Below are 19,453 nucleotides of genomic sequence, written 5' to 3' on the forward strand. Positions count from 1 at the left end.
TACTTTTGTTTATAACAAGTCTTGCTTATTTGTTGCCTTTTTAGGACTATTACACGTAACAATGGAGTAACGCTAAAATAACGTTAGTGATAGCCGATGCATTAAATGTATCCATTTGTGCCGTACGCCCCGCTGTACGAATTGTTTATAGACCGCTGTTTATCTTACAGTTAACTTAGTTTGCCGGCGCTTCCCATGAGATTTGTAGATAATGAACATGAAATACAGCAAATACACAGCATCGGGGAAAAAGCCGAATGAATATTTATTTTGAGAGCCGGGCAGAGATGGATTAATATTGATAAAATGTTGGGTTTTTTTTCCATTTCAGATTAAGAACAATAATGTCATAATAATGTCATAGCATCGAATGTTTCCTAACCTATGATCCGAAGTTTACTTTATGCAAGCCATCATTCATGTCACAAATTGTAGTTGCCTAGCGATAGTTATTTCAAATACTCCGATGTTATAACAGCTGACTCTTCATATGTGGCAAATCCTTAAAAACTAGAAAATGAAGCCAAAAGTCCAATTCATTCCCACCCGCCCCATGCAGTGCTTTACACTGATCAGCTACACATTACAGCCACCCGCGTAATTCTACGTAGGTCTCCAACCTGCTGCCAAGATAACGCTGACCCGTTAGGCTACGTTCCCACGATGAGTATTTGGTGACTTATCTGCAGCATTTCTGCACCTGTTATATCAATTAAGTAACTTACGTTTTTTCTTAGTGAATTTTAGTCCGTTTTTTTTACATGCGCTTATATCACATTTTTGATGCTGCAGTTTATTGATATAGTCATTTGCAGAATATGTGCATTATTTTTCTGCTGTGAAAACACTGGTGGCACATGACTTATTCCTTCCTAACATCATACTGAGGACTAGTAGGGCACTAAATATGGGTAGAAGAAAGGCTAATCAGGAAAGGGTTCTTTCCAGTTAGAGCAGTCAGACTGTGGAATGCCCGACCAGGAGAGGTAGTAATGGCAAGCATTGCATCAGCTTTTAAAAAGGGTCTAGATAATTTCCTTGATACACGTAACATTGCTGGTTAGAGCTAAATTAGTGATGAAATGTACAGTTTGTGAAGAAAGGTTGAACTTGATGGACCTAGGTCTTTTTTCAACTTGCGTAACTAATAGTGAGGAGCTAGTATACTCATTGCACGTGTTTTCCTGAGCACGCTCGAGTGGTCTCCGAGTATTTGTTATTGCTTGGAGATTTAGTTTTCCTTGCCACAGAGGCTACTAGACAGCTTGATTACATGTGATGATTCCCTGGCAATCAGGCAACCCCCCCATGTACTCAGGCTGGCTAGTAGCTGTAAATCATGCAGCTGCGTCAACAAAAATTAAATCTCCGAGAAGTCACAAATACTCGGAGACCACCCAAGCATGCTGGGGAAAACCCGAGCAATGAGTACACTCACTCATCACTAGTACGGTAACTAACTAAAAATGTCCAAAAAATGCTTTTCTTTACCTGCGGATTTTCCGCATCTAATGCAAGTCTATTGAAAAAAACTCGACACAGAAAACTCAACGTACCCGCAAGAGAAGTTGACATGTTGCAGATTTGAAACTCGCGCCTCAGGTCAGTTCACGCTGAGTAAAAAAAAGAAAAGGCACAGTGGGTGTGAGATTTCTATAGATCCCACGCACTTTGCGGGAAATGTAAGACGCTGCGTTTTTTAAAAACTCATCGTAGGAACTTGGCCTTAGGTAAATAAGATTTTTTAATGTTTTGAGTGCATTTGTTACATGTGTTATAGTCCACTAAAATAAAGGTGTTACACCTGTGATATCAGCTATTCAACTTTGTCTTTAATTTGATTGCTGCTATTTTATTTTGTTCTATTTGACATGCTTTTTGAATAAATTATGATACTATTTTATTTTAGACTTTTTGATTCTCCACTATAGCGGAGATAACAGCTAACAGCTATATGCATATAGGGTGGTCCACTAGAGTCCATTACCCCTGAAGGTCCCAGACACCCCAGTACGACCCTGCATGTGTATGCGGAGGCCATATACAAGATCAGAACCAAGAAACCCTTGGACTTTAGTGGCCATTACTGCCCAAGAGATACAAATTATGCCTGCCACATATAATGCAGCTCTGTGTAGTCATGAGGCACAAAGTGAATATGGTTTAAGAGTTTAATCTCAAGTGATGCGGTAAATAAGGCGACAGATGACTTAAAAGGAATTTCCATTACTTTAGTGAAATATTCTGTTTTCTTCATCTCTGTGCTACAAGATAATTACCTTTCAGGCCAATATGTTTAAACTGCTGCAAATCTAAAAAAAAAAAAAGATGAAAACATTCAAGCTCCACATAAACCATTAGAGAATATTTATGATGATCATTGTGGGCAATTTTAAGATGATTTCAGTCTGCTGATGAGGTGACAGATGTATGCATTAAACGTATACATCAGTGCACATCATGCGCAGGAGGGAGAGGTTCTCTATTTTGCAATGTTTCTTTTTCTGAAGGTCGCATTTAGACAGATTAAAAAAATATATATTAATTCAAATGTAAAGTACAAACTTTACTTAAAGGGGCTCTGCGCACATTAAGGTTATGTAATAAACTATTCATGCCCTATAGAAAGTCTTTGAAATCTATATATGATAAAAAGTGGTCTTTATCCAAATAGCATATACTATAAAGGTGACAGTGATGTAATTGAACAACAGGAAAAAAAAAACAAGCGTTGTGCCATAACTCTGGGGACCTGCACCAACGTATTGTGAATTCCAGTTCCCAGCTGCACAAGCCGCAGCCAAGGTGTATTTGGAGAGGTTTGTGGGAAAAATATCAAGCAAAAATGTTGTGGATAGGTGTTGATCCAGAGCTGTGGATACAAACAGTGGACAGTTAGCATAATATGTGGACTAGTGTTGAGCGATACCGTCCGATACTTGAAAGTATCGGTATCGGAAAGTATCGGCCGATACCGGCAAAGTATCGGATCCAATCCGATACCGATACCCGATACCAATACAAGTCAATGGGACTCAAGTATCGGACGGTATTCCTGATGGTTCCCAGGGTCTGAAGGAGAGGAAACTCTCCTTCAGGCCCTGGGATCCATATAAATGTGTAAAAGAAAGAATTAAAATAAAAAATATCGCTATACTCACCCTCCGACGCAGCCTGGACTTCAGCGAGGGAACCGGCAGCGTTGTTTGTTTAAAATTCGCGCTTTTACTTGGTTACGTGAAGTCCCGGCTTGTGATTGGTCAGGGCGGCCATGTTGCCGGGACGCGGACCAATCACAGCAAGCCGTGACGAAATTACGTCACGGCTTGCTGTGATTGGTCCGCGTCCCGGCAACATGGCCGCCATTAACCAATCACAAGCCGGGACGTCACGGGAGGCTGGACACGCGCCCATTTTAAAATGGGCGCGTGTCCAGCCTCCCGTGACGTCTCGGCTTGTGATTGGTTGCGCCGCGGTCAACCAATCACAAGCCGGGAGGCTGGACACGCGCGCATTTTAAAATTTTAAAATGGGCGCGTGTCCAGCCTCCCGTGACGTCCCGGCTTGTGATTGGTTGCGCCGCGGTCAACCAATCACAAGCCGGGAGGCTGGACACGCGCGCATTTTAAAATTTTAAAATGGGCGCGTGTCCAGCCTCCCGGCTTGTGATTGGTTGACCGCGGCGCAACCAATCACAAGCCGGGACGTCACGGGAGGCTGGACACGCGCCCATTTTAAAATGCGCGCGTGTCCAGCCTTCCGTGACGTCACGGCTTGTGATTGGTTAATGGCGGCCATGTTGCCGGGACGCGGACCAATCACAAAGCCGGGACGTAATTTTAAAATCCTTAAGGACCTGAAATTACGTCACGGCTTGCTGTGATTGGTTGCGTCTCCCATGTGACTGCGACGCAACCAATCACAACGCCGGAACGTAATTTTAAAATCCTGAAGGACCTGAAATTACGTCACGGCTTGCTGTGATTGGTTGCGTCCCGGTCACATGGGCGGCACGCAACCAATCACAAGCCGTGACTCACGTAAAGGAAAGAAAAGCGCGAATTTTAAACAAAGAACGCTGCCGCTTCCCTCGGTAAGGTGCAGGCTGCGTCGGAGAGGTGAGTATAGCAATATTTTTTATTTTAATTCTCTCTTTTAAACATTTTTACATTAATGTTGTTTCGATACCAATACCTGATATCACAAAAATATCGGATCTCGGTATCGGAATTCCGATACAGCAAGTATCGGCCGATACCCGATACTTGCAGTATCGGAATGCTCAACACTAATGTGGACACATTTGCATACTAACCTGCAGATATGGGGTTAATATGCAGAATAAAAGCCTTAGGTCGGAGTAACACTTGCGAGTTCAATGCGAGAAACTTGCGCGAGTCTCCCTCATCAAGTCCCGGCACAGCCGCCGGCACTCGGGACCGGAGCGTGCGGCTGCATAGAAATACATGCAGCCACAAACTCCGGTCCCGAGTGCCGGCGGCAGTGCCGGGACTTGATGCGAGAAGCTCGGGTGAGTTTCTCGCATTTAACTCGCAAGTGTGACCCTGGCCTTACTGTGCTGCCCGGCTGCCTTACTGAAAGCCCAGCTACTGGGAGAAAATAAACTTTATTCCTCACTGGAGCCGTCGGCTTTAAGTCATAGGGGTGCGGCAAGAGCTGCTACAGTGACCGCTCAGTACACAGTAAGTAGCGGCAATAAACAAATTTTTAAGCAAATCAAGCTGTCAATCAAGGTATTCGGGCACGAATATAGCCGCTGCTCACTGTGTACTGAGCGGTGACTGTAGCAGCTCTATTCACACCCCTATAGTTAGTTTCAGATTTTACTAGAAGTGTTTGTAATGAGAATCAATTCTGCAGCATTGCCCCTATCCCCCACACTGACTGCCAAAAATGAGAGCTGGAATCTCATATCTGCTGTGATCCAGAACCTCATGATGTGGCAGTGAGGAAAGCAGACTGCTTGTCAAAGCTATGGCGGGCATGTTCTTCTATCCTCAGGGTGCTGCTGCTTGCTTATGATTGGTCATCAGCAAAAAAGGAAGGAAGTACACGCCCCCAGTGAAATTTCTCTGGTAATGCCTTAACTATTTAAGGGCCAAATGCCTTGATGGCCACTACCTGTGCAAAAAAAAGAGGTGAAATAAATAAAAATAATAATTTTGCTCTGCAGTGACTATTAAATCATGTGTCCAGTTCAACATGAAAAATTTGGTTAAAGGTCCTGTTTAATAACATTCAGCTCCGTTTTCGACTTTCGATGAATTCCATATTTTTCTGCAATAATGTTGCTGGGAACATGTTCCAAGTTATAAAACTTTCTGAATGATGAAGTATGATAATATTTGATTTCCACTGGAGCTTGGACTATAAATATGCATAGATTATGCCACTAATAATTGATAGTAGACAAAGAATTACAAATGTTTGATTTCCCTACAGCAGCTTCACATTAGAAATCAGGCATTGCACAATTCTTATCTAAATTACTCATTTAAAGGGAACCTGCCATGATGAAAATGCAGTCCAATCTGCGGACAGCATGTTATAAAATAGGAGGAGCTGAGTAGATTGATAAATAGTTTTATGAGAAAAGATTCAGCATAACCTGTGTTTTATTAATTTAATCCTCTGTTCTTTCTGTGGTTTTGGGTACAGTGGGTGGTCCGATCAGTGACTGACAGCTTTCTCTTTATGCACACGCAAGGTAAGCTTATAGTCACTGATAGGACCGCCTAATGGACCTCAAATCCCAGAAAGAGCAGATGATTAAATGAATAAAACACAGGTTATATTGAATCATTTCTTATAAAACTATATAAGGATCTGCTCAGCTCCTCCTGCTCTATAAAAAAACACCAGTACACAGGCAGAGATGCTTACCTGTCCAAGGCCTCCAACAATTGCACTAACCAAGGTGCAGCGGACCCAAATTAAGATGGCAGATACACAGGTGAAGTAATACAGTAATACCGATAAGGCAGCCACCCTACAATGAGGAATTGGCCACTTGGTGCACCTGTGCAAACAAATAGTCTGTATGTGGCATGTTCACACAGAAATGCAAAGTATATGGCTCAAAGTCTATGAATGACGCCATGTAGCGGGCTCACCATAATGCATCCTGTGTGAACAGAGGCCACAGTGTACAGCGCCATCTAGGGCCCAGCCGCACCACGGAAAAATATACAGTGCACCAAAAACATAACAATGTATGCAAGGTATTGGTCGATATTATGGCCACAATATTTAAGCTGCCAACCCGCATCAAGGGTCCTTACATATTGGCAGTCCTAATCTAAAAAAAACACCATAAGAGGAAAGACCTCCACTGTTCTAGACAAAAGAAACACCAGTACACAGGCAGAGATGCTTACCTGTCCAAGGCCTCCAAACAATTGCACTAGCCAAGGTGCAGCGGACCCATGGTTAGCACGCTTTATGGCATCATTAATAGGCTTTGAGCCATATACTTTGCATTCCTGTGTGAACACGCCACATACAGACTATTTGTTTGCACAGGTGCACTAAGCAGCCAATTCCTGATTGTAGGGTGGCTGCATTATCGGTATTATTGCACCTGTGTATCTGCCATCTTAACTTGGGTCCGCTGCACCTTGGCTAGTGTTTGGAGGCCTTGGACAGGTAAGCATCTCTGCCTATGTACTGGTGTGTTTTTTTTGTCTAGAATAGTGGAGGTCTTTCCTTTTATGGTGTTTTTTTCCTCCTGTTCTACAACATGAAGATGGCAGATTAGACTGTATTTTCATGGTGACATTTTTCCTTTAATACTTGTACTTCACAAGCAAGAAACACTGTAACTAACCAGTCTCAACGAGTTTGAGAACATCAAGGCTTTGAAAGTCTCTTGCAAAAGATTCCACCCCTAGAAGAGATTTTAAGAGCATTTTATGATGAATTTAAGTAAAAGTGGCTCCCAAGCGGCATCCATTCCCATTTGATGAACACGTTGTTGTATAGGACTTTAAGAGTTAATTGTGGACATCCTCTTTGTTGAGTTCTGTCTTGTAACATATCCATTTGGTAATAGATTTATTGTAGTTCTGTATACTATACAATGTTGCGAATGCTGTGAATGCTACCACTTACTTTGTTACAATGTAACACGTGCAGTTTGTTCATCTGCTTCAATGTAACAGGTTGTCACTCACAGAAACACAATCAGAAAGTTGAGAAAAATATCAGATTTGCAGCTTCTTGTTTTCTTGTTTGCTGCACACAATTGTTAAGCTGCTAATTAAAATCAGAATTTGCTGTATTTATGTCATTAAAATTTATTTTTAAAAGCTCTGTTATTAAACACAAGAGCGGCAGGAAGAGAGCAGAGCTGTGTGCAATTACCGGATGATAGTTTATGTCATGTAATGAAGACGCAAAACTTGAAAAATGAAAAGTTCTTGAGGAAACTTCAGGTTGTCAGTGTAGAAAACTGTTTTAGGTAAAAATCATTCTTCTAATATGATTTCATTAAAAAATGTTGAAATGTTTGACTTCTGGAGCTATTAATGTATCAGGATACATAGCGAGCTGCGGAATGAGTTGCCAGTGATCCAGCAGCGAGCTTGTTTGACAGCAGGGTGTTAAAACTTAAGGGGATATTCCCATCTCCTATCCCAATATGTAGTAGTTGTAATAATAAAAAAAATTAGTAAGTACCTCCAATTAGAAATGTAGTGTAGTTTTTTTTCTAATTCGCTTTGTCTCTTTCCTTACGTGCAGGCATTGCAGGACCTTAGGTTACGACCACTAGCAACTAGCTAACTGTCACTATGTCTGTGGTCATAACCATGGATGCCAAAGGTCCTGCAATGCCTGCACATGAGGAAAGAGACATAGAAAAACTATACTACATTTCTAATTGGAGGTATTTGCTAATAATATTATTTTTACACCTACTATATATTGGGATAGGAACTTGGAGATGGGAATAACCCTTTAAGTTTCTTCTTTTAAAGGGACTTTGCACCAAGTACATGCACTTGGTGCATCATGGTGTGACCAAACATATAAATGCACGCAGAGAGCGGTGGAGATAAATGGAAAACTAGCAGGTTGGAAGTTGCACTTAAATTATTGGCCACACCAAGGGTGCACCAAGCACCTGTAGATGATTTAAACAGTCATTCTGTACAGAGTCCCTTTATACTTTCTTCCAAGTTGATTTATGACTGCATCAAAGTTCAACTTTGACACTTGATCATATGTCAGATTAGAGTATGACTCACAAGAGACAATCATTGCTTTTCTGGTTGTCCAATTAAACCAGTATTCCATTTTATAATAAGTCTGCTATTTACGCTCCAAAAAAGGGCAAAAAAGCTTTGAAAAAAAGCAAAATCAAAGCAGAATGTGCCACAGCGCAAGGATTTTGTGACTTTTGGTGTTCTCGTGTTATTTTCTCCCAGCTCCTTAAAACTGGGTGGAGATAGGTTGGGAGGCAAGCATGATAGGGCATGGTGATCTCAATCATTAAATTCATGACAAGCAGTGGCATTCGGCATGTCACAAATCTTATTACAATCCCCAGCACCTACCTGATTTTATAAGAAGCAGGTTCCTCTCAATTAGACACCTCAAAATCCAGCCCTCCCCTTATTCAGACCACTGTGAAATCATTGACCTTTGTCTTCTAAATCTGACTTATTTCATTCTTTCATCACTTGAGAATAGGCAACATATTTCAGGCACGAAACACAGATGTGTGATTTTTTTGCCTTTCTTGTTGACTTGTTGACTCAAGATGAGCCAAAAAAACTGGTCTGAAATGAATAGCTTTGATAAAAACAAGATTGTTAGGCTCATCTGGTGAGGTGAATCCTCCAAGCCCAAGGTTCAGGTGGGCACATGGGCCATGGGTTCCAGTGCAACAGATGGGTGAGGTACACAGGATGTACTGGAAAACGCAGACAGGCAAGAAACATCCTGGAGACTGCAGACAGGTAGCAGCATTACTGGAAGCTGTGGGCAGAAATGGATTGTCATGGATACCACAGACATGTATCAGGGTTACTGGAAGCTACAGGTAGATGGAGACAATCCGGAAACCGCAGACAGGTAGCAGGGCTGCTGGAAGGCGCAGGCAGATTGGATATGTATGTACTTCATCGACAAGTACATCTTCTGGTAGTAGAACAAATAAATTGGTATATTCATGGCCAAAAGTGTTGGCACCCTTGAAATTTGTGCAGAAAATAAAGTATTTCTACCAGAAAATTATTGCAATTACACATTTTGTTATACACATGTGTGTATTTCAACAATAAAAAACAACATAGAAAAAAAAGACAAATTGGACAAAACTCCAAAAATGGCAGGCTCACTTTAATTTTTGGTTTCACACTCTTTGGAATAAATAACTGCAAATAATCGAATCCTTTAGTCATAAACAAGCTTCTTAAATCTCTCAACTGAAATTTTGGACCACTCTTCTTTTGATAACTGCAAAGGGCGCCTTCTCGCAATAGCAACTTTAACATCTCTCCACAATGGGATTTAGATCCAGACTCATTGCTGCCACTTCAGATCTCTCTCCATTGCTTTGTTTAAATCCATTTCTGGGTGCTTATTGAAGTATGTTTGGGTCATTGTCCTGCTGGAAGTCCCATGACCTAGGACGCAAACCCAAATTTCTCACACTAGGCACTACATTTCGACCTACAGTATATACCTTTGATAAACTTCACATTTCATAATGCCTTGCACACAGACAAGGCACCCAGTGCCAGAGGCAGCAAAACAAACCCAAAACATCTTTGAACCTCCACCATATTTGACTGCAGATACTGTGTTCTTTTATTTGTAGGCCTCAATCTATTTTTGGTAAGTAATAGAATGATGTTCTTTACAAAAGCTTTATCTTGGTCCACAAGATTCTTTCCCAGAAGCATTTTGCCTTACTCATATACATTTTTGCAAACTGCAGTCTAGCATTTTTATGTCTCTGTGTCAGCAGTAGGGTCTTCATGGGTCTCCTGCCATAGGGTTTCATTTCATTCAAAGGTAAACTCATAGACACTGATGCACCCAGAGCCTGTGGGACAGTTTGAATTTCTTTGGAACGTGATTGGGGCTGCTTATTCACCATCCAAGCTGTCCTGCATTGCAATCTTTCATGTCCAGGGAGATTAGCTACAGTGTCATGGGTTGTAAACTTCTTGATTATGCTGTACAATGTGGGCAAAGGAACATCAGAATCTTTGAAGATAGACTTGTAACCTTGAGATTGTAAATAGTTTTCAACAATTTTGGTTCTCAAGTCCTCACACCTTTTTCATTGTTTCTGTTCTCCATGCATAGTGTGTGACACACAGACACAATGCAAAGATTGAGTCAACTATTCCCCTTGTAATCTGGTTTGAAGTGTTTCATATTGCCCACACCTGTTACTTGCCACAGGTGAGTTTGAGTGAGCATCACATGCTTGAAAAAAAAGCAGTTTTACCAACAATTATGAAAAGGCGCTAACAATTTTGTTCTGCCCATTTTTTGTGATTTTGTGTGAAATCATCTCCAATTTGCATTTTTTTTCTATGTTTTTTTTATTTTTGTGTTGTTCCAGTACACAAAAAGGAAATAAAAATGTGTAAGTGCAAGAATTTTCTGGCACAAATATTTCATTTTCTGGGACAATTTCATGGGTGTCAACACTTTCAGCCATGACTGTACAATATATCCACAGAAATGTGACACACTTCCATGTTACTTTATGGTAATTATACATTTTTTTCTTAATACCTCTTCTGTTATTACAATGATTGTCATGCCAACAACATCTTCCTTTTTTGACCGAAAGCTTTGGGGTTCTCTCTTAATTCAAGTACTGTATGTTACAGTTTCAACTAGACACTCTGCCTGGGCATTTTTAAGCCCCCAAAACTATCTCTTATATATATATATATTTATTCACTTGCATCACTTTTTGCAAACATTTATTGAGCTGTCATAAAATATAGCATATAAGGACAGATATACAGAAGTCATCAGGGACAACTAATAACTGGAGCAAGGGGAACTTGGAGCAGATATAAATAAGCAACACAGATCCACATTTGGTACTTACAGCACCACGTACCAGCAGAAGTTACGTGGGCTACACGTGACCACCGACATCACACAGGTCCTGCAATTATCAGTCGCTATCCCTACACAGGACCCGACTGCAGTAAATGGATACCCATGCCTGCCTTGTAATGTCTCACGGAGCGTCTGTCTCTGGCCGGACAGCACTCCACTCAGCCTGCCTCATCTACTCCACAGGAATATCAGTAAGCGTCATCTCTGCTGCTCTTACAGTCTCACCGTTTAAAGCACCCGTGTACCATTTTTAATGGCATATTGAAATCTCTCCAGTGGGGCTACCAACAGACCTACTAGAACCTCTATGTACGGTCTCTCTGCAACCTTCTCCACTGGATGCTCTGCCGGTTGTGACCCTCTCCCCTCTCTCCCTCCGCTCACTTTTCCAGCCCTCCATTTCTTAACACCACCCATCTTTTTCTCATCACATCTTCTGATCCTCTGCCCTTTATGTAGGAATCTTTGATCCTCTTGCACTTTGCCTGACTGTCGCCCAGGAGGATTCTACACAAGTGTGCAAGAGGTCAACAGCATCATGACATCACAATATGCTCCCTGACTTCCCACGCGCTTGCACAGAATCCTGACGGGGTATCAGGAGATGCTGCTAGGACCAGACAGGTGGCGGTGCATAGTGGAGGGACTGAAGTGGTGAGTAAAACTTTTTTTTAATCTTTAACCTTTTGATGGCCCATTATGATTCAGAAATATGGTGGATCTGACCCAAAGGTGCCTTACAGTAAAGTCTGCCTTTTGGCGAATGCAAATGTTTATGAAATTCAAGTAGAATTAAATTCCACTCTAATTTATTTGTTCATCTATATTTTAAACTCTTTTAATGGCCAGAGATAGAATATATAATTTTTTACTAAGTATCAAACCTTACAGTAGTAAGTGAGGGTAATACAGTTGCTTTTAATGTTTTAAAGAACTCAGCATCTGACATCCTCATAAATAGCCTCATCATTTAGTAGAAAACCATCCAAGGCATTACTTTATTCTACAGAGTCATTTGACCATGTCATTTCTGTTACTTTTTTCAACAAAACAATTGTCAGATACAACTGGAACAGAATTGAGTCATTACTTACAAGTACAAAAATATTGCTTTATTTATGGACAATTTTGTACCGAACTGCTCTATAAATCATTTTCACATTTCATTCTAGAAAATAAAGCTCAAAAATCATAAAACTATAGCAGTTACTTACAAACATACAGCTTTTAAACTGAGTTACATGGTCTTGAAGGAGAGTAGTGTGAGCTAAAGTTCATTATAAATAATAAAAAGTCCTGCAAAGTTCACCGCGAGAGCAAATTTCCGAGTTAAAGTATTCTAGGAACAGAAGGCCAAATGCATAGGGAAAAGTCGGACCTGTGAAAGAACGCTACTGTGTATTACAGAAAATAACATTACAAAATAAGTGTATTATAAATGACACCTTCACTTACTGTAAACTCAGTAATAGTTCTAAAATTCACTTTTATCATCAGATGCTTTAGTTCAAATAGTAAATTCGATAAAAAAGAAAAACACAAAAGTCTTTTATGTGTTTTGTAAAAAAGAATCGATTTGTTATCACTAGCCTCAACATCTTTTTTGATGGATTTAGTCAAGTAGGTGGGGCTATGTGAGAAAACAAGGAATCTAAGAACCAAAAGAATCTTAAAGTGGTTTTCTGATATTGACGAAAATGTAGCTAAAGGCCATACAAGCCATAAAATAACAAATCATTACTTGCTTTATTTCATTACTTAATTTATCACATGCTGATCCATTGCCCCACTCTGTTCCTCCACAGGTGATTTATTTTGCTCCCCTATTATTGAGATGCCTGGTCTACGCACAACACTACTTTAGCCAGCTGCAGCCGTGATATTGATGCAGTCAATAAGAGACCACTTGGATCAATGATCAGTTGCAAATAACCACTATGGGGAGTGGTTATGTGTTGTATTTTGCAACCTGTATTTCCTCAATACACAACATTGTGCGTTATAGTTAATTTAATGACAAAGTGAACAATTTGGTGAAGAAAGGTTGAACTTGATGGACGTAGGTCTTAGCCATGGGGAGTGCTGTGGATGGCAGTGTACTTCCTCCCTTCTTCCTCCCTGAAACCACGCCTATGCTCCGCCTATGCCTCCTTGCATCCTGTGGTGCCCTGCGTACCTATCTTTATCATTGGGTAGACAGGGATGTACGTTGTTTGTGGATGCCTCCGCATGCGCCGTTTGGACGCTACGTCAACTGCAACAAAATGCAACATTTCGCGTTTGGCACAGTTTGGCGCAGCGTCCAAATGGCGAATGCTGAGTCATCCGCAAACAGCGTATGCACCCAATGATAAAGATAGGTACGCAGGGCACTGCAGGATGCAAGGAGGCATAGGCGGAGCATAGGCAAAGCGTAGGCGTAGTTTCAGGGAGGAAGAAGGCAGGAAGTATGCTGCCATCCACAGCACTCCCGTACGCTAGTCTGAAACCAGCCTTATTTATCTCCCCAAGCTCCTGCTGTCTTTCTAGAGTTGCTCGTGGCACCAGCAGATTTTCTGAAAACACCACCTTGGAGGTCCTGGCCTTCAGGCATTCTCCAATTTCCCACTAATAATTTTTAAGTACCTTCCACCTCCTTCTTACTTTGTCCTTGATTCTGATGTGTACCATGACTGCTGGGTTTTCCACAGCCTCACCCATTAATCTGTCAATCTGATCCACAACACACTGTTAGGCATTCACAGTCTAGGTGGCAGATGACACTGTCTGTCCGTCTAATGATAAGCTCTCCTGCCACCAACATCTGTCTGGCCTTTGCTGCACTTGTATTTCCCTCATTCCTACAGCAGTCATTTTCCTGGCTGCCCTAGTTGCTGTAGTGATCCGAGTCCTGGGCTTACATTGCTAATATTAGCCAAACAGTCATATTTCCTAGGTTGTGACAGAGCAGGACTGAGCCCCCTGGCACTTATCCCCCTACTCCTTCTTCTAAATGTTACCCAGATACCTACTTCTGTGTCCTGATCTTCCTCACCTCCACCCTCCTCCATATCACTGGCCTCAGCCAGAGCTGTTCGGTGAGCTCTAAACTCATCTCCAGGTTTGCAATGCTCCTGAGTGCTGCAAGCTGCACACTTAGATCCATTACCTGGGCTTCCAAACATGCTGACATGGAGCGTAGATATATTCACCCTCAAGCAGCTGTTCAAGGTTTGCATACATTTCGCAAGATGCACACCGGGTGGCATTGTCTATGGAGCATATATGTTAATGGAGATAAACAGTACAGGTAAAACAGAAAAAAACACTGGAAGGCTAGTTAGTAAAACACCAAACTATGCTCTTATGTTAAAATATGATACTATGTTTAGCTATACTTATCTGCAGCCCACACTAAAAATGCAGTCCCCCTCCGCACAGCAGCGTCGCTTAGAGTCCCTTGTAACAGGGTTACATCTGGCTGGATTTACCTCATGGTAGAGATAAACACTGATGCTCCTGTTAGAAGACCTCCAGCTCAACAATTTTTAGCAATGCTATTTGAAACTACAAAACATCGCAGAGTACATTACTTCTTCCTCTCAGCACATGCCTCTCCTCCCCTACATTTAGTGTAGCTTTGCCTTCCAGCACATTTTTCATGTTAGCATTTCTTCTTATCTCAGTTTCTTATAATTGTTTTTGAAATGTTTTGATGCTTTCCATGAATCATTCAGCTCAGCTCGTGAATGTGTCTTTTGATTAACCACTGACTGGTCCGATACCAAAAACACTTTTCTCGATATTGTTTAATGTTTCGTCTACGAAGAATGAAGTGACAAAAAAAAATATATGATGGACTTGTGTATTGGAAAATTAATACAGAGAAAATAAGAGTTTGGCCCAATTTTTTCCTACCTTCCCAGTGCAGTCACTAGAAATCTTGGACTTTTAGGCCATGTGCACACTTTGCGGTGTGCTCTGCGGGTTTATCCCGCAGCGGAATTGATAAATCTGCAGGGCAAAACCGCTGCGGTTATCCCTGCAGATTTATCGCGGTTTGTTCCGCGGTTTCCGCTGCGGGATTACTCCTATACTATTGATGCTGCATATGCAGCAATATGCAGCATCAATAGTAATGATAAAAATAATAAAAATTGGCTATACTCACCCTCTGATGTCCGGATCTCCTCGGCGCTGCACGCGGCGCTCCGATTCCAAAGCTGCTGTGCCGAGAAGGACCTTCGTGACGTCACGGTCATGTGACCGCGGCGTCATCACGGTCATGTGACCGCGACGTCACCACAGGTCCTGCTCGGCACAGCAACTCTGACCGGACAGCCGCGTGCAGCGCTGAGAGGTGAGTATAGCATCATTTTTTATTTTATTTCTTTTTTTTTACACTATTCATGCTTCCCAGGGCCTGGAGGAGAGTCTCCTCTCCTCCACCCCGGGTAGCAACCGCGCATTATCCGCTTACTTCCCGCAACGTGGGCACAGCCTCATGCGGGAAGTAAGCGGTTCAATGCATTTCTATGGGTGCAGAATCGCAGCCTAAAAGTCCAATCGCAGCAATTCTGCACAAAGAAGTGACATGCTGCGAGTTTTAAACCGCTGCGTTTCTGCGCGGTTTTTCCCGCAGCATGTGCACAGCGGTTTGCAGTTTCAATAGGGTTTACATGTTAATGGAAACGCTATGGAAACTGCTGCGGACCCGCAGCATCAAAATCGCCGCGGATCCGCGGTAAAAACCGCGAAGTGTGAACATGGCCTTACTAGTGCTCAGATACAGATCGGCAGTGATATAAAGTACAATGACTTTTATATTGAAAATAGTTATGAAAATATGCCGGTCATGTGCGATGGATTAATGGGAGAAAACTACAATCTGAAGACATATGGCACGCGTTAAGAGCAAAAATATTTGGATTCACTTACAAACCACTAACTAAGATTTTTAAAAAAATCAAAAACTTACATTAAAGGTAATTCATCAGCATTTTTCAAAGCAATCAATTGCATCCAGGAGTCACTAGACCGTATACAGAATTGGGTCACTAAATTAGCCAAACGTATTAAATGTGACTATAAACACATGGTAAATGTATTAATTTTTCTATAAACCATTTGCTCTGAGGGTTGAATGTCCTGTTATGAACTTTGCTAATATTTATTTTGTGAAAATGACTAAGTATTTAATTTACTTAGAGCAAGCGCAGCCTAATTTATATTTTACATTGATCTGTAGACAGAGATAAACAAATATAAATGTTCTGCGATCCGCTAAGGAATGGCTCAGAATAACAATTCATTTCAATTGTTGAAGACATTTTTCTTCAAAGACTGATCCTGCTAAAAACTAGCTCAAAAACAATATCCAGAGCTGAGCTAGAAATAGCTCCCCATTCTAAGTGATGTAAACCCAAAGCACAGCTCTGTATATACTATATAGGGTGCAGGCAATACAGGGATCACCAGTGACATTATACACAGGAGCTCTGTTTATATTATACAGTGTACAGACACAGGGATCACCAGTGACATTATACATAGGAGCTCTGTATATACTATATAGGGTGCAGGCAATACAGGGATCACCAGTGACATTATACACCGGAGCTCTGTTTATATTATACAGTGTACAGATACGGGGATCACCAGTGACATTATACACAGGAGCTCTGTATATACTATATAGGGTGCAGGTAATACAGGGATTACGAGTGACATTATACATATGAGCTCTGTATATACTATATAGGGTACAGGTAATATAGGGATCACCAGTGACATTATACACAGGAGCTCTGTATATACTATATAGGGTACAGGTAATACAGGGATCATCAGTGACATTATACACCGGAGATCTGTATATAGTATATAGTGTGCAGATAATAAATGGATCATCAGTGACATTATACACAGAAGTTCTGTAGATAATATATAGCTTAAGTGTACAGGTAAAAGCGATCAATAGTGACATTATACACAGAAGCTTTGTAGATACTATATAGTGTATAGAGTAAGAGAACCATTAATACAGTGATATTATACACAGGAGCTCTGTAGATAGTATAGAGCATAAGTGTACAAATAAGGGCTCATTCCCACTTGCAATGAAATCGGACAAATGCAATCTGATAAAAAATCTTACATTTACTGGCTATTAAAATGGGGGACCCCTAAAAAAATGATGTAGGGTCCCCCTATAATTAATAACCAGCAAAGGCTATGCAGACAGTTGCGGGCTGATATTAATAACTATGGATACTGCCCCCCAGGCTAAAAAACATCAGCACTCAGCCACCCCAGAAAAGGCACACCTCTAAGATGCACCAATTCTGGCACTTAGCCTTACTCTTTTCACTTGCCCTGTAGCAGTGGCAAGTGAGGTGATAGTTGGTGGGGTTGATGTCACCTTTGTATTGTCAAGTGACATCAAGTCATAAGGTTAGTAATAGAGTGGTGTCAATAAGATGCCCCATTACTAACCCCATAGTCACATTTTATGAAAATAAAGACACCCAGAATAAAGTCCCTTAATTGAAAGAATGACACAAACTCCTTTAGTGACTTAATTGCACCATACTTAGGACCTCGCCCATTCCTATGACGCCCTTGTCATCTGCAAAAGAGTTAAAAATAAAAACAACAATATTCCTCACCTTACTGCAGAGATACAGTAAGATGGTTGCATGATGTGACCATACAGCCTGTCATCCAGCAGAGAGAGCAGCGTGTGCTCAGTGTTTCCCTGTGAACTCCTATTCTCTGTCTGAGGGCACTGCCAGCGTGAGAAAGTTTAGCTCGAAGTGCTGTCAGACAGGTCCTGGGTGTTCACAGCTTGTCTATCTCCTCTTCAGTTCTCTTCCTGCAGAGTGGAGTGCAGGACCTGCACATGACCATCACCTATAGTGAAATCACGGCCACATGACTGGTCACATGTATTATGATGTCATCAAAGGCCTTGAAGCAGTCACCACATCGGAAGCTACACTGATAAAGCTATTATAAGTGTAGTTCCTGCTGTAGATGTTGGTGGTACCCAAGGGGGTGAAGGCCCTAGTTATTTGACCAGATTATCCCCCAATGCTGGTCCTGACTACTGACAGCCTCTGATAGGCCAGTAGCATATGAAGGTTTTGCAAGTCAGGGAGCCAGTAATTCTTTGCGCCGCTGTACTTTTCAACTTGCCTACATTTTTCTCATACCTCAAGACATTACAATAGATCAGGTGGAGGTATTGGTCTGCTTCTTTCAACAAAATGTACTTTTCAGGTCATCCATCAGTACCCCTTTCTTATCTTCCAGTCTTTTGAAGTCCACACTGTCAACCTCTCCCAGCCCTTCTCCCTGCGAGTGGCAGTAGTATATTTCCTTCTGGACTCCTCCTGTCAGTTCCTGGATCACTTTGCCACTTTGTTTTCCAAACTTTCTATCCTGTGACATCCCTACTCTCATTGTGGGAGATTTTAACATCCCCATTGGTGATCCACTCTCCCCATCTGCCACTCACCTTTTATCTCAAACCTCTTCCTTCAGCCTTTCACAGCTTACTAATTCTCCTATGCATGAAGACAGGAATAGTCTCGACCTGGTCTTCTCTCGGCTTTGCACAGTGTATGACTTTACTCACTCCCCTCTTCTATTCTCTAACTACAACCTTCTTTCATTCTCTCTCAAGAATTGTTCCTACTCAGGACATCATCAATTTCCACACTTATAGAAATATACATTAATACCCAGAAACTTATGAAGAATTTGCAGTCATCATTGGCCTCAATCTCTTCCCTTTCTTGTCCTGACTCTGCACTGAAACATGATAATGAAACAATTCAAAGTGCCTTGGATGAAGCTGCACATCCTGCATATAGAACAACTAGTCGAAACAGCAACAACCCTGGCACACGCTGAAAACACATTTTCTCCAGCGGTGCTTGAGGTGCTCCGAATGTCTATGGAGAAAATCCAATCTGTCCAAAGATTTCTTACATAATAAGTTTATGCTTAAAACATACAACTCTGCCCTTCACCTCCCCAAACAAGCTAATCACTGCACTATCCAACAATCCTAAATGTCTCTTTGACCTTCTTAATTTTTTCCTCAATCCAAGAATCAGGCCCTCAGCACCGACCTCAACCCTGACGATCTGGCCAATTATTTCAAAGAAAAATTGACCATATCCGACAGGAAATTTTCTCCCAATCCCCTAATGTTATGCATTCTCCTCCCTCCTGCACTGCATCTAGCTCACTTTTTCTATTATGGAAGAAAAAGTGACCAGGCTCCTTGCATCTTCTCACCCTGCTACCTGCACCAGTGACTGTATTCTCTCACATCTCCTCCAGTACCTTT

At 41.5% G+C, this 19,453-nt stretch overlaps 2 long non-coding RNA genes across 2 annotated transcripts in view; one reads left to right on the plus strand and one right to left on the minus strand.

The window, feature by feature from the left end:
* Positions 1-2,071: 2,071 nt before the first annotated feature.
* LOC143817931 (uncharacterized) lies at positions 2,072-11,611 on the minus strand. Its single transcript, XR_013224211.1, has 3 exons — positions 11,429-11,611; positions 8,577-9,000; positions 2,072-2,312 (listed from the first exon to the last, which is right to left on the minus strand). It is a non-coding gene; the product is annotated as an uncharacterized LOC143817931 (long non-coding RNA).
* Positions 11,612-11,709: 98 nt separating this feature from the next.
* The window catches only part of LOC143817932 (uncharacterized), a 39,299-nt gene continuing 31,555 nt past the window's right edge, over positions 11,710-19,453 (plus strand). Inside the window, exon 1 of the long non-coding RNA XR_013224212.1 lies at positions 11,710-11,769. This is a non-coding gene — a long non-coding RNA (uncharacterized LOC143817932). The remainder of the gene's footprint in view (positions 11,770-19,453) is intronic.

Source organism: Ranitomeya variabilis, chromosome 3 (genome assembly GCF_051348905.1).
Source record: "Ranitomeya variabilis isolate aRanVar5 chromosome 3, aRanVar5.hap1, whole genome shotgun sequence".
NCBI lineage: Eukaryota > Metazoa > Chordata > Amphibia > Anura > Dendrobatidae > Ranitomeya > Ranitomeya variabilis.